Source organism: Nuphar pumila, chromosome 11, assembly GCF_984573655.1.
Source record: "Nuphar pumila chromosome 11, dmNupPumi1.hap1.1, whole genome shotgun sequence".
NCBI lineage: Eukaryota > Viridiplantae > Streptophyta > Magnoliopsida > Nymphaeales > Nymphaeaceae > Nuphar > Nuphar pumila.
The window spans coordinates 44869040-44884156 of NC_143259.1; positions in this window are offsets into that span (position 1 = coordinate 44869040).

Here is a 15117-nt window from a genome sequence, read left to right on the forward strand (position 1 = left end):
TTCTTTGGATTTTCTGGAATAAACTCTATTTTTTATATATATCTGACTCAATTTCGGATCTGGATCCAGTATCAAAACCCAAATCTGAGCCTCGTTATCCAAATTTTCAAATTAAATTACAAAAATATCAAAAATAATTTCTAAAAGGCTCAAACAGTCCATCTGGTATCCATTTGGATCCACGGCTCTATCTTTCTTGATTCAAGATTAAAAACTCGAATATTTCCTCAAAAGTTGGATCTGAACCCGTTTTCTAAAAAAATTCCAAAATTCAAACCCGAATTCTCAGAAAACCCTTCTTTTGTAAATATTTCTCAAAAATCCAAAAATAGTTTTAAATCTCTTATTTTCCCTTAGGTTTTAAAGTTTTTATGTAAAAAAAATACAAAAAAATCAGAAAATGCAAAGAAAATACAAAAAAATAACTCTTAAACCTCCTTTTGAAAACATCTTTTAGCTAAAACCACCTTTTGAGAAAACTTTTAAAAAGGACCGTCTTTTTTAAAACCCTTAAAAACGAAGACTCGTTCTTTGATAAAGGGGCTTTAACAAAACTTTCTGAAAAAAAAGGCGCTCTCGACCTTTCTCGATCCTTCTCCAAGGGTCTAGATAAAGGAGCACCGCCTTCACCGAGGAGGGAGGCATCGATCCTCACCTCCTTATGGTTCACGCAGTCAATTGTCTTCCATTCTTCCATCCCTCTTCTCCTTCATGATCGTCCACTTTCTTTCTCTGGTCTCTTTCCCCATCGATTGGAGGAAATCCAACTACAGCGGAAGGAGGTTCATCTTGGCAGTAAGGCTATAATCGCCTGAAGAAGGTTAATCCATTGGTGGCAGCAGCAACAGAAGGTAAATGATTCCTTTTTTTTTCCTCTTGATTTTTCGTGAAAATTAACTTATGATATAATTCTGCATCAATTTTTCTTTTATTACCCCTTTTTTTTTTAGGCATCCATGGTGAGGTCGACCTGCTCATAGCAGGACCGATCTACCATCTGCTATAGCGATGGAATACATGATTCCAACATTTGTTCACTTTTCCCCCCTTTTTTTTTTCCTTCTCTTTTAAATGATTTGAGTGATTAATTGATCCCCTATATTCAGATCTCGTTCCCCTTTCATATTTCGATTTCCGATTTCCTGTTTGCTCTAAAAGACTGTTTATGTGTGGTGTCTCGTTTTGGTAAAATCTATTGTTCATTTTCCTTTCTTTGGCTACGGATTCGTTGTTACTTTTGAAAATATGGTAGCCGTGAAACCAGTTCTCCGACTGAATTTGAATTGAAATGCAGTTCTGTTGTTTTAGCGTAACTCAGTCTTAGATCATCAGGTTTACTTTCTTTTTAGCATAACTCAGTCTTTACATTCATCGGATTTCAGCCTCTCTTTTTTTATAATATCGACCAATCATCGGGATCGATCCTCATTTTTTTTACTCTGATAAATGCTTGTGGTTTAAGCATGATTGATTACTGAAAATCCTGAACAATTAGTCAAGCAAAATTACAGGATTCTGAGTTTGGTTGAAGATTTGACTGCTGCTAGTTGAAATTCTGGATAGACTCTGATCTGTTATTATGCTTTGATGAACATTGGCACACTGGCTCTTGTTTCCTGTTGTTAATAAAAATTCCAGGGAATATCTGCAATTTAGAAATCTGGAATTCAAGGCAATTTAGAAACAACGTCAGATATGGATCCTCGACATTTATTATAATTTAGCAATGATGTGCTATAAGAGGTGATACACGGAACTCTGCAGTGACCTATGCTGGGACTGATGCTGGAACTTGATTTACTAATTTTAAGGCTTGATATCAATCTGCTAATGGATCTACTATTTGAACTCTGAGCCTGATATCTAAAATGGATATATCTGTTCATTGCCAACCTGTAAGTCCCCTTTTCATTTGCTATGAATGTTTATTCCTTGTAATCAAGATTTATCACAAATTATCATGAAGTTCATTCCATTTACTGTCAGTAGATTATTGTATTTGGGGTCCATTTTTCGCTTTTTGATTCATACTGATCAGGCAAAATATAGTTCATTCGTTGGCATGTTTGGGAACTAGATAAGGCTTAGCTCCTAGTGGTCTGCGAGCATGCACCTAGGGGTCATGCAGATTAACTAATGAACAGGTCATTTTCATTCAGAGATTTATATCAACCTTTTGTGCCTTCCTCACATGCGTGATGCAGGGATCGTCTGGTTTAAGATCCAACTTCTGGTTTGATATAGAATATTTGTTCATTAATTCAAAATCAGGCTTATAGTTTTACTTGTGACTGGCTTTGTTTCTGATTTACTGTAAGATATGCATTGAGGTTAAGTGGCCCTGCTGATTCTTGGTTAAGTTATAACCTCTGCAGAATCCAGGCTCTGCTAAACTGAATTCACTTGCACAACACTTAATGATTTTCATGTATTGAGGATGAATAGCCATCAAAGATGATTGGTGGTAGGATGTCAGTTATGAAATACCTGAAAACAATTGGGTATAAGCAATTAAATTTGGTCATCAAGGATAGCAGTAGATATATGATGAACCTGCGAAATTAAGGAATTGATGTTCTGCATTTTCATACATTTGAGCCAATGGAATCTATCTATCTGAATGGTCGCCCATCCATAGAGCATGCTCCAATGCATCGATCTTCCCCTCCGTCTCACTCAGAAGTTTTCACTGTGTAAGATCAAGTGCTGAGATCTGTTCTCTAGTTATGTCTATTCAACATCTCCATGACACAGCACATTCGCTGTCAACAGGTATCCCCACCTTCCTGTACCTATACATGCATAATCTGTAAAAAAAAAATTCTTTTTTTTTTCTTTACCTGTGCATTTGAGGATTCTCTGTGAAATACACTGTGCATAGATTCACTAATTTTCTGTGCTTACATTTCGTTGTTATGTCACATTTACTTTCCTGTATGCATTGGTTTGTATCTGAGTGAATGATGATCTAACTTAGTGGCATCTATATAGTGTGTTATCTACAACAATCTTATTTTCATCATTGGGTATGTGTATTCACTGTTTCCTGCACATTTTGTAGCATCTCTACACTGCTACACTGATCATCCATTGCACTTTCATCTCCTTGCATACTATGCATGTACATGTTACACCCATACCTTCACCTACTCCTGCACTACCCTATGCGGTGGGCTTGAGGTTAATGTCCTTTTCCTTTTCTTTTTTTTGAATATATGTATATATGTACCCTCTTCATGTAAATATCCTATATATATATAGGGTTTTGATGCAATACCTTCCATTATCTTTCATGCTTTTGATGTTAACCCCGTTTTGCAGGGAACGTATGAAGAGTGTCATTCTTTTCTTTTAGTTTAAGAATCGTAACTTCAAATTTTAAATCCCAGAAATGTAATAGCTAGATTATAATGAGAAGTTTACATTCTTTGCACTAGATTAGAATGTATGATCATATATATTTTCTAAAAGTGCTTATTTTCATATCATTTTTCTCTTTTATTGCAAAATTTCACAAATAGGAACACGAATGGCACGTGCATCATTCAATAAGAGGTGATTAAATCCTAAGTCGACGATTTGCATCAATGGCCATAGCCAAGGTGTGAACAAAACTTAGGATTTTCATCTTTTATGGAATAACACTGGATCCTTTTCAAAAATCATCATATTTTCAAATATTTTCTTTCTTTTTTAAAGTTCAATTTAAAATTAACTCAAGATATATATCAATGGCCATAGTCAAGATATATTGAGAGTTAATTTTATTTTAAAACTCTATAAAGACACTAAAATGTATTTTATTCTCCACTTGAATTTAAATACGATTACTATATAATACATTCAATGACCATAGTTAGAGATTAATTATATCTTCAATCTTATTTCGATTCATTTAAAGAATGAAATATGCTTTTCAAGAATCCAATTTCAAATTCTTTTAAATTCATTCATCATTTAGGATAGAATTGCATCATATTTTCAAAATTCTTTGCATATTACTTCAAAATCCGAGTGATTCCGAGATAATTCTTTAAATATCTTCTTCATTTCTCAAACCAATCTTCAATTTCTATTTCAATTCATCTTTCTATCTCATTTCAAGATTCAAAATTCAATTTCAAAGTCCAATTTGACTTTGAAAATTCAAAATCATTTTTTCAAAATTCCATCACAAATTCAAATCAAATTTCAAAGTTCAAATTCAACTTTGAAATTCCAAATTCATTTTTCAAGATTCAATTTCAAATTCAATTTAACATTTCAAATTAAATTTCAAAGTTCAATTTAACTTTGAAATTTCTAATTCATCTTCTGATTTCAAATTCAAACTTTAAAAATCAAGTTTATTCTTTATCTTCAAAGTTCTATCTAAAAATTGAGTCTTGACTCTCAATTCAAAATCAAAGTTTTGAGATTAATTCTAAATCTCAGAATTCGGTTTTCCCTAAATTTCAAATTCAAAAAAAAAATCTGGATTGTCAAAATCTAGATCCATCAACAACTCTCATTTTGGATCCAATCTCCATCTTGGATCTCAGATTTTGGATCCAGATTCTAGATTTCGGATCCAACTCCATCTTGGATCTCAGACTTCAGATCCAAATTCCATTTAGGATCTCAGACTTCGGATCCAATCCCATTTTGGATTTCAGACTTCTGATCCAATTCCATTTAGGATTCCAGATTTCAAAACCAATTCCATTCTCAAATCATATCTAGACTTCTTAAATCTAATTCTATTTTCAAATTCCACTTGGATTTCTTAAATCCAAATTCCATTCTGATTTCAAACTTCAAATCCAGAATTCAATTCCATTTCAAATTCCATCTCCACTTTGAAATCCAAATTCAAAATTCAAATTCAAAGTCCATTTCGACTTTTTGAAACTTCACTTTTTCTATCTCAATTTCAAATTCTCCTTTCTCTTCATTCTTTTCAAAATTCAATATTTATTTTCCCAACTCTGATTATTTCAAAACTCAGAATTTCGAATATCTTTCCAAGATCTATCTCAAAGTTCTAAGTTAGATTCAACTTTCAAAAATCATTTCTTCACTCCATTATCATATTTATTTCAGAATCCCTTGGAAAATCTTAAATTTTCAGAAGTGTTTTCTCAAAAGCATACATTTTTGCATTTGCATTGCACAAGCATGATTCTTTGTGCATTTTAGACTTAGAATAAATTCTTAGATGATATTTCAGCAAAACAAAAGGCATAAATTCAATCCTTTGTTCGATTACCCCTGGTAAAGGCGCCAGGAATGGTCGAACCTCGTACCGATGAGCGAATCTCGTCTCTCCTTGCTTTTCCGCAAATTTTCAAAATGGAGGCGAGTAATTTTTCTAAATATTTTCAAAATTAAGGTCAAGTGAAACCTTCGCAAAAGAGTTCCTCTCTCTCTTCTTTTCTTTTCTCTTCTCTCTTCTTTTTCTTTCTTTTATTTCCCCTTCAAAAAGAGAAATAGAGGCTAGAAAGACAAAGAGAAGGAAACACAAGAGAGGAAAAATTTTGCGATGATCACAATTTTGGCGACAGAGATGGGACCCGTCTCCATCCGGTCGAATTATGCCTTTTGCTTTGCTTTGATATTATCTAAGTCTTTATTCTACAAATGTCAGCTTCATTTCCATGCAAACCTTAGGAGCCTAGACTCTGTCCTGGCTGACATAATGCATATAGGATTTAGGTATGGTTTGGTAGGACCATATTGAGGAGATCTATCCATGTTCACTTAGACTTAGGTCTGAAATACAACTCTCCTCAATTCTAGGGATTGAATGAAAACAATGTATGCAAGTGTATGCTTCTCTTCATTTTAAATTTATCGCTTTTAGGACTTGCATTAGAGCTTTCTGGTTTTATTGCATGTTGAGCATGTCTTTGAAAACATCCCTACCTATATTGTCTTGGTCTTCACGTTGCTGGGCTGTCTCACTGAACCATAGTTTGGGAGAGAGCCTCACAACTGGGCCACTTATTTGGGTTCGCGCCCCCCTACCACGTACCTAAGGGTCATAATCCGAGGTATATCGGTAGGTGTTGAAGGATGTTGGGAAGCCATTACCTTAGAACCGAAGAAATATTTTATATGCCACATACTTCAAGCTTCGGCTTGGGTATATCGGCATACATTGATTGGAATCAGATGATCTAAACCCTAGAGTTAGGATTAAGGCCCTATAAGCCATTTCAAATATTGCATTTAGAGTCAGCTTTTTAGGCAGTGTTGTTTATGCATCCTTGTTTGTACAAGTGTGATTCTGTGATATTTATTATATTCTCCAAAGACCCTGGGTATATTATTCAAAATTTTCCTCTTTATTTTCAAAACCCACGTGTATTTTTATTCTCTTTTTCTGATTTCTTTAATTCTTTTCTGATCCTGCCTGCAATTTTTCAAAATTTTCAAAATTTCCCATTTGTTTTTAAAATTTTCTGCTATGTATCTTCTAAATATATTCCTCGCCTTTTTATAATAAAAAACTCTTTTATCAAGAGATGTCTTTTTTATCACATTCTAAATTGTTTATTTCTTCTCACGGGAAAATGATACGATTGTCGTGCCTTTCGTGCAGACTCAATCCCTAGTGGTGGGGTATCTTTTGTCAATTTGATTTCTTCTTTTATCAAAATTTCCTCTGAAATCTTTCTAAAAAGGTCCCATTCTGTCTGACAGAGAGCATTTGGAATTGTCGGGTGATTCAAACAAAAATCACACCACTCTAAGCACCTCAGTCATAAGCAAAAAGTGAGAAATGGACTCTTAGAGGTTTGCCAAAGAGGGAGTTCAGGATAACAAGAATGAGATTGATCCTGCTATATATCGGTTGTTCAAAAAGATGATGGTTGAGATATTATCCGAGCAAGCTAAAGCAAATTTCGGAAAAGCTCCCACCGAGGAAGAGGCACCTGTCACCTTCCCAATGAACAAGCACAATGATAGCAGTGCAAAAAGTTCTAAAACTAGCAGGGGCCGCAACAAAGGCAACCCAGGCAATCAAAGCAGCAATTTGGAGCAATCTAGAGGCCAGAAGGGAAAGTTCAGCAAAGCCCAGGATAAACCGCTTCAATCCAGTCCTCAGTAGAAGGAGAAGAATCAAGAAGAGCCAAAACATAAAGATTGGAGCAATAACCAAGATTTCACTCCCTTGGATGAGCCGCTTGACAAAGTTCTTGAATACATGTTGACCAAGAGATTAGTCAAGCTCCCAAAGACCACGAGTCCTTCCACTATCATGGGAAAATACAAAAACCAATTCTGTAGGTTGCATCAGACAACAGGGCATGACACTGATCATTGCTTTGTCTTCAAGAACATTGTTCAAGACTGCATTGATAAGAATCTATTTGTTGAAGACGAAGAAGAAAAGTGCCTAATCCCCCTAACCAAGCATGTTGAGTCCAGCTCCCAGAAAAGGGTCAGCTCTCGACAAAAATCAGGCAAGCCAAAGGAGACAAAGCATGATGGTTGGAGTTATGATCGCAAGTTTTCTCCTCTAGGTCAGCCAGTCGAGGAGGTTCTCGGACACCTGCTCACGAAAGATATGATCAAACTTCCAAGGAGAATTGATCCTTTAGTCACCATGGGAAAATGGAAAGAGTGTTTCTGCAAATTTCATCAAGCAAGGGGGCATGATACAGAGCACTGCTTCGTCCTCAAAAACATCATACAGGATTATATCGACAAAGAAATTTTGGTACTAGAGGAAGGAAAGGAGTAGCCTGCAGTTCCGACCTAGACTCTTCCAGACCACTCAAAGAATTGATGACACCAAAGTTTTCTGTTTTCATCCACTTTTGTCGGTCGCCTTGTAGGGGCAAGTCAACCCAGTCTTTTATGACCTTTTGGTCAAAGCACTTGTAAATATTCAGTACTGTTATCAGTTTCTGTTTATCAATGAAATGTCAATTTTCTTCATATGTTTGATGTCCAATACTTCTTTCTTTTGCCATAGTGGGTCATTAAATTCCTATTCTCTTTAAAGATGCGGGACACTCCCGACATCATTCATGAGAGAAATGATATTACCTATGAGGGTTTTTTAAAAATCATGAAATTTTGAAAGTTTTGGCAAAATCTTCGTTATGATAACCAAAAAGTTCAAATATTTTTTGTCCAACCTTTTTCAAAAATCAACCCCTGTGTTGATCTTATTGGTTCTGAACCATTATCTTCAAAAATCAACTCTTATGTTGATCCTTTTTTCAAAAAGTGGCTTCGAACCATTGTCTCCAAAAATCAACCCTCGTGTTGATCTTTGTTTTTTTTGTCTTCGAATCAACCCTCGTGTTGATCTTATTTTTCAAAGTTGGTTTCAAACCAGTCTTCAAGAATCAACCCTCGTGTTGATCTTCTTTTTCAAAATTGGTTTTCAAACCATTGTCTTCAAAAATCAACCCCTGTGTTGATCTTATTGGTTTCGAACCATTGTCTTCAAAAATCAACCCTTGTGTTAATTTTTATTTCCAAAACTAGTTCTGAGCTATTATCTTCAAAAAATCAACCCTCGTGTTGATCTTCTTTTTCAAAATAGGTTCGAACCATTTGCCTTCAAAATTGACCCTCATGATGATCTCTCTTTAGAAATCGACCCCCGTATTGATTCCCTTTCAAAGATCAGTTCTGACGCTAATCATTCTTCTTACGATTGATCCTCTTCCCAAAAATGAATTCTCACTTGTCTTTCAAAATGAACATTTTCCTTTCACTTTGAAGATCCCATATGCAGGCAGGATCAGACAAACTCGTTTTCTCAAATCTTATCAATTTTCAGTTAATCTTGTTATCTTTATTGATTTCATCCATTGTTATTCATTTTTAAATTTCATCAAGTTTACATCAATTTACTATCAATTTTGTCAAGTTTTATCAAATTTTTATCAATTTTATTCTTTATTTCTTAATTACCCTTTCAGGTTAAAGGATAAACCTAATGCCTCTTTTCAATGAGGTATTCCTTTATTCGTTTACCCTTTCAGGTTAAGGGAAAAACCTGACCCTCGTTCTTCGCGGTGTTCCCATTCAGGATAAGGGATAATCTTGAGACTCCTCATGGGAGCAACAATGCTACCTGTGAGAATTCTTTTCCAAAATAAATTTTCAATAAATTTCTTTAATTCTTCTTCATTTTTTATAAATTTTATTCTTTTTCCCCTTTCAGGTTAAGGGATAAACCTGAACCTCATCCTTTGAGGTACATCCCCTTTCAGGCTAAGGGATAAACCTAAATTATTTCCCCTAAATTCCTCAATTCACATCAAATTCTATACTCTTTCAGGATAAGGGAAAATCCTGAAGCTGTCATAAATAAATTCGAATCTTAGGCCATCTTGGGTCAAGGATCTCAAATAAATCTTCATATTCGTTGGAATCTATTCATGCCTTTTTGTTAATCCTTCCAGAATCTGACTCCCGGGTTGGAATTGCTTCCTTCCCATCTGAGTTTTGACTCAGGTTTTTGTTTTTATTTTCTTTATTTTAAAAGATCCGGGTTCCGACTCGGGTTTTTCTTTTTTATATATTGTTTGAAGTTCCGAGTTCCGACTCGGACTTCCTATCGAATTCAACGCTCGTGTTGAAACCGATCGTTTCTTTGAAGATTCGAGTTTTCAAACTCGGGTTTTCCATTTTATCATTATTTTGAAGATCTGAGTTCTGACTCAGGTTTTTCCTTTTTTATATATCGTTTGAAGTTCCGAGTTTCGACTTGGACTTCCTATCGAATTCAACGCTCGTGTTGGAACCGATCGTTCCTTTGAAGATTCGAGTTTTCAAACTCAGGTTTTCCATTTTATCATTATTTTAAAGATCCGAGTTTCGACTCGGGTTTTTCCTTTTTACATATCGTTTGAAGTTTCGAGTTCCGACTCAGACTTCCTATTGGATTCAACGCTCGTGTTGGAACCGATCGTTCCTTTGAAGATTCGAGTTTTCAAACTCGGGTTTTCTATTTTATTATTATTTTAAAGATCCGAGTTCCGACTCGAGTTTTTCCTTTTTTATATATCGTTTGAAGTTCCGAGTTTTGACTTGGACTTCCTATCGGATTCAACGCTCATGTTGGAACCGATCGTTCCTTTGAAGATTCAAGTTTTCAAACTCAGGTTTTCCATTTTATCATTATTTTAAAGATCCGAGTTTCGACTCGGGTTTTTCCTTTTTATATATCGTTTGAAGTTTCGAGTGCCGACTCAGACTTCCTATCGGATTCAACGCTCGTATTGAAACTGATCGTTCCTTTTGAAGATTCGAGTTTTGAAACTCGGGTTTTCCATTTTATCATTATTTTAAAGATCCGAGTTCCGACTCGGGTTTTTCCTTCTTTTATATATTGTATGAAGTTCCGAGTTTCGACTCGGACTTCCTATCTGATTCAACGCTCGTATTGAAACTGATCGTTCCTTTTGAAGATTCGAGTTTTGAAACTCGGGTTTTCCATTTTATCATTATTTTAAAGATCCGAGTTCTGACTCGGGTTTTTCCTTTTTTTATATATCATTTAAAGTTCCAAGTTCTGACTCAAACTTCCCATCGGATTCAATGCTCGTGTTGGAACCGATCGTTCCTTTTGAATATTCGAGTTTTCAAACTCAGGTTTTCCATTTTATCATCATTTTAAAGATCCGGGTTTCGACTAAGGTTTTTCCTTTTTATATATCGTTTGAAGTTTCGAGTTCCGACTTGGACTTTCTATTGGATTCAACGCTCGTGTTGGAACCAATCGTTCCTTTGAAGATTCAAGTTTTCAAACTCGGGTTTTCCATTTTATCATCATTTTAAAGATTCAGGCTCTGTGAACACCCCAAAATTTTCAAAATGTGGTATATATTCCCTTTTTTTCCCTTGACCCCATTTTCTGAAAAACTGAGTCAATTTCAATATAAATTTAAGTTATTCTTCGGATTTTCTGGAATAAGCTCCATCTTTATCCATCTGACTCGATTTCGGATCTGCACCCAGTGTTTAAAATCCAAATCTGAGCCTCGTTATTCAATTTACAAAATGAGATTATAAGAAATATCAAAAATATTTTATGAATGGCACAAACAGCTCATCCGGCATCCGTTTGGATCCACTATCTTATATTTCTCGATTCGAAGTTCGAAACTTGAATATCACCTCAAATTCTGGATCCAAACTCGTTTTCTGAAGAATTTTTCAAAAGAATAGCCTTGAATTCTCATAAAACCCCTCTTTTAAAAATATTTCTCAAAAATAAAAAAATAGTTTTAAATCTTTGGTTTTCTCGTAAATGTTAGGGTTTTATTCCAAAAATACAAAAAAATACAGAGAAACAACAAAAAAACAAAAAAAATGGAAAAACTATGCGAAGAACGAGTAGTTTTAAACTTTTTAAACTTTGTTTTACTAAAAAACTCTTTTTAAAACCACTTTATGAAAAACGGTTTCGAAAAAGCCCCCTTTTTGAAAATGGGAGAAGGTTGCAACGACCATATCTCGTTTGCAGGCTCGCCTCTCCTTCTCTCACCATCCATCGTCTTCCTCATCGTCTCCTTCCGTTCATCTTCAACCAACTCTCCCTCTCTCGTTGCCTATATAAGCAGGCATCCATCCTTCACCGAAGGCATCAAGTTTTTTCATCGTCGCTCTGATCTCCTTCTTTCCATTTTTATCCTGAGGTTTCTCCTCTGCAAGCCGCTGAAGAACAATTCTCCCTCGAAAGCATTTCCCCCGCAAGAGGCCATTTTTCCTTTAATCAACGGGAGGGCCTCCAATCCAGCAAGAACAGTAAAGAGGTAAGCAGTTCAGTTCTTCTCCCTCTTTTACTTCATTTTACCTTTTAATTTCTTTATCGTATCTTCCTTGATTCTGCATAATTTACTTTCCCCTTTCCTTCTATTTTCCCAATTCTTCTTGCATTTTTCTTATTTCTCTCCCATGGAAGCGTTAGTGGTGGTGTTGGTTTACTTATGGTAACTCAACCCATCATGCCGCTACATTAACGGAATTTTCTGATTCCGACATTTTTTTATTTTTGGTCTCTGCATAGTTAGTTTCCTATTTCAAAGATATATTATCATCATCGTCCCCCTTTTCTTTTCGGGTTGTATCCCCTCTGTGTTGTGATTTCTTATTACGACTCTCTTTTATTTTTGTTTTTCTGCTTTCTTGATTTTTAGTAGCTGAGTCCTTGTTTTGGTTGTCTCACTGACTGCATTTCCTATGCTATCACGACCCCCATCGGTTTCTCTGCATCCCATCGACATCATTTCCCTCATAGTATCAATGTTTCATTCATTGGCTTTTTCAATTGATAATAAAATGAACTTCTGGTCTGTCGTAATGGCAGATCCTCTGAGAAAGTAAATGTGATGGCCAAGTTTGCCTTGCTGCAACAACAGATTTGATTTATCATTTGAATAGCAGGGTCCATATGCTGGTACGATTTACTATAAGCACTAGTTTGAACGGCACGAGGCCCATTTGCTGACTAACTTGAGGGTGATGCATGTCATTGATTCATAAATGGATTCATAGCACCACGATATCAATATGTTAGATCGAATGCCTTTTCTCTGTCTTCCATGCATTTGGGTCTGCTTCAGTTTTTCAAATCTGCCCGTTCTGCCTCTCATTGCATCAAATAATGTTGGCTATGGCCGATTGCATGGCCACTGTATGAGGTAGGATTATGCTAATTATGGATATTGGTGAGTCCCTAGGATGGAGTTTCATCACTGAAGTTTGGTTATTCGTCGGGCATATAAGACATTGTAATGGTTGGTTATCCAATCAAGGGAAGAATACAGTTTCTGTGACAGACGAGTTTACTCTGTACATCGAGACTTTATCCTGTGTCCATAGAACAATAGAGCTTGGTGGCCTGCAAATTGATGCTGCTGCGAATTCCAGCAATCTCGGCGAATCTGTACCTAATTACAGGGGTCAATTTTTTCTTATTTTTTTTATTTGCATTTCACCCTCGCCCCCCCCCCCCCCCCATTTAGCGTGAAAATGCAGAAAATATTGATAGATGATATGCGTTTCATTTTCCGCATGACAAAGCAATCAGATTCCCTGCCAAGGGAATCCCAAAGGGGTGACCAGCTTACTGATGCAGTGGATAAAGCATCACTGGAGGTAAGAGGACCTTTGAAATTGTTATTCCTTCATCTGCTTGCTGCTAAGCCTTTTTCCTCCTAAAGATACTCAACTTATCTTGTCACAATCTGTATTTCTTGAAATTGAGCAATGGCTGCTCTTGGAGGTTTTGGTGTTGGATTCCCCCTGGTTGACCAGCCTTTTTGCTTCGGTCTTGCGTGATCAAGGAACAAATTAGGGAAGATGCCATATCCTACTATAATACTGGATATCTAGTTTGGTTCAAAGAAGGGACTCAACCCACTAAAATCTCGCTGAAAGCGATTTAAGGGGATCGATTTGCTCATGCAAATCCATTGACATTTACCTGTACCTCATTCCATTTGAAATCAAATTCCCAATTTGTTTTAAAATGCATTATATGATTCATAATCTGGTTATAATCTGTTGTAAATCCCAAACCCTGTTGAGTTAAAATGGGATTCCACCTACACTAGGTAGGGCATCAGCATTTAGCATTTGCACCCACTTCATCATGCTCACCCAATGTCTTCTGTGTTTTCTTTTGTTCTAATTTAAAACCTTTAGGTCTTTAGTTCATGTTGCGTCACATACGTGAAGGCCTGAGAAACTATTACCCACCATCATTTCATTTGTGCAAGCAATGGTGTAAGATCTCTTTCCAGCTAAAGCGAATTCGATGAGCATTGCCATTGCTTGTTCGGGAACTCTTTTCAATACCCCAACTTATTGAAAACCTTATATGTCTCAACATGCTTTCAGTTTATTCCCTACATTATCAAAGTTTGGTTGTATATCATTCGTCTGCATTGTTATGATCATTGTGGCTTGAGATCCTCTTTGAATTTTCGTGGCAGCATATGGCTGTTGCGACTCTCATGTATTAGCAACAGGTTGTTACACATTAATGTGCACATGTTAACTATATTGTACATACCAGTTTGTGTATATTAATTGCATTTCTGTTTTAGTTCGTATGCACCACTGCATCACTAGGCGCTAAGATAGGTGTTACTCAACACGTACATCAGGCATATGGTGAATTTAATGTTGGCACCCTCTGCACATGTATATTCATCACACAAGCGCCCACAGCATGTTAACTTAGCTTTCGTTGTATATCACCTTACATGCTCACTTGCACTCAGCTATATTTGCACTCCACCACCAGTACATATCCACCTCTCACACAGCAACAACTATCACACCTCTGTTGCATTGCTAAACATCACTTTCACTATATAATAATCATCAATACTCTCACATCACACATACCTATCCTCATTCACCCACCTTTGCCCATCCACCTCCATTTCACTTCCTACTACACACAAACCACATTAACCATTCATGCCTATCAGTTGTAGCCCACTTTCACCTTCTTCTTCACCTGCATTTACACACAATCACCTGTATGTTGCACCTACTTCATAACCTTCAGTTTCACCACACTTCGACACACATTACCATTAATAACCATGTATGTTCCACCATTTCTTATGCTGCTAACCCCCCTTTTCTGTAGCCACTATCTGTAGGTTGTTTCTGTTAAGCTACCTACTGCATACCTGTGATTCGCTGTACAACATTCATCTTCATTTGTTGTTAGCACTACCGCCACCCATTTACCTTCATCCCGTTTATAGTGTCCAACGTTGATGGTGGTTGTTCTTTCAGGGTATCCACAACAATGTTCAGCACTGTTATGATTCTCATATGTCCACAGCCATGATGTGGCTTCTATTTTGGCATCTACAACAATGTTTTAACCCTGTTGTGACTCCTGTGTATATAACAGTGCCAAATACTAACCTAATAGCCATCCCTTACCGCACTGTATCCCACCACTATCGGGTTTTGCCTGTCTTCATATTTGACATTTCTTAGATGTTTTCACCATATATATCATTTTGCATGGACTTCCTTACTAGCTGCATGGCACTTAGAAATTTTCTCTGCATTTCCCTACTAGGCTATACATTATATAGCTACATATTTTCTCACTGATTCATGCATATGGATCTC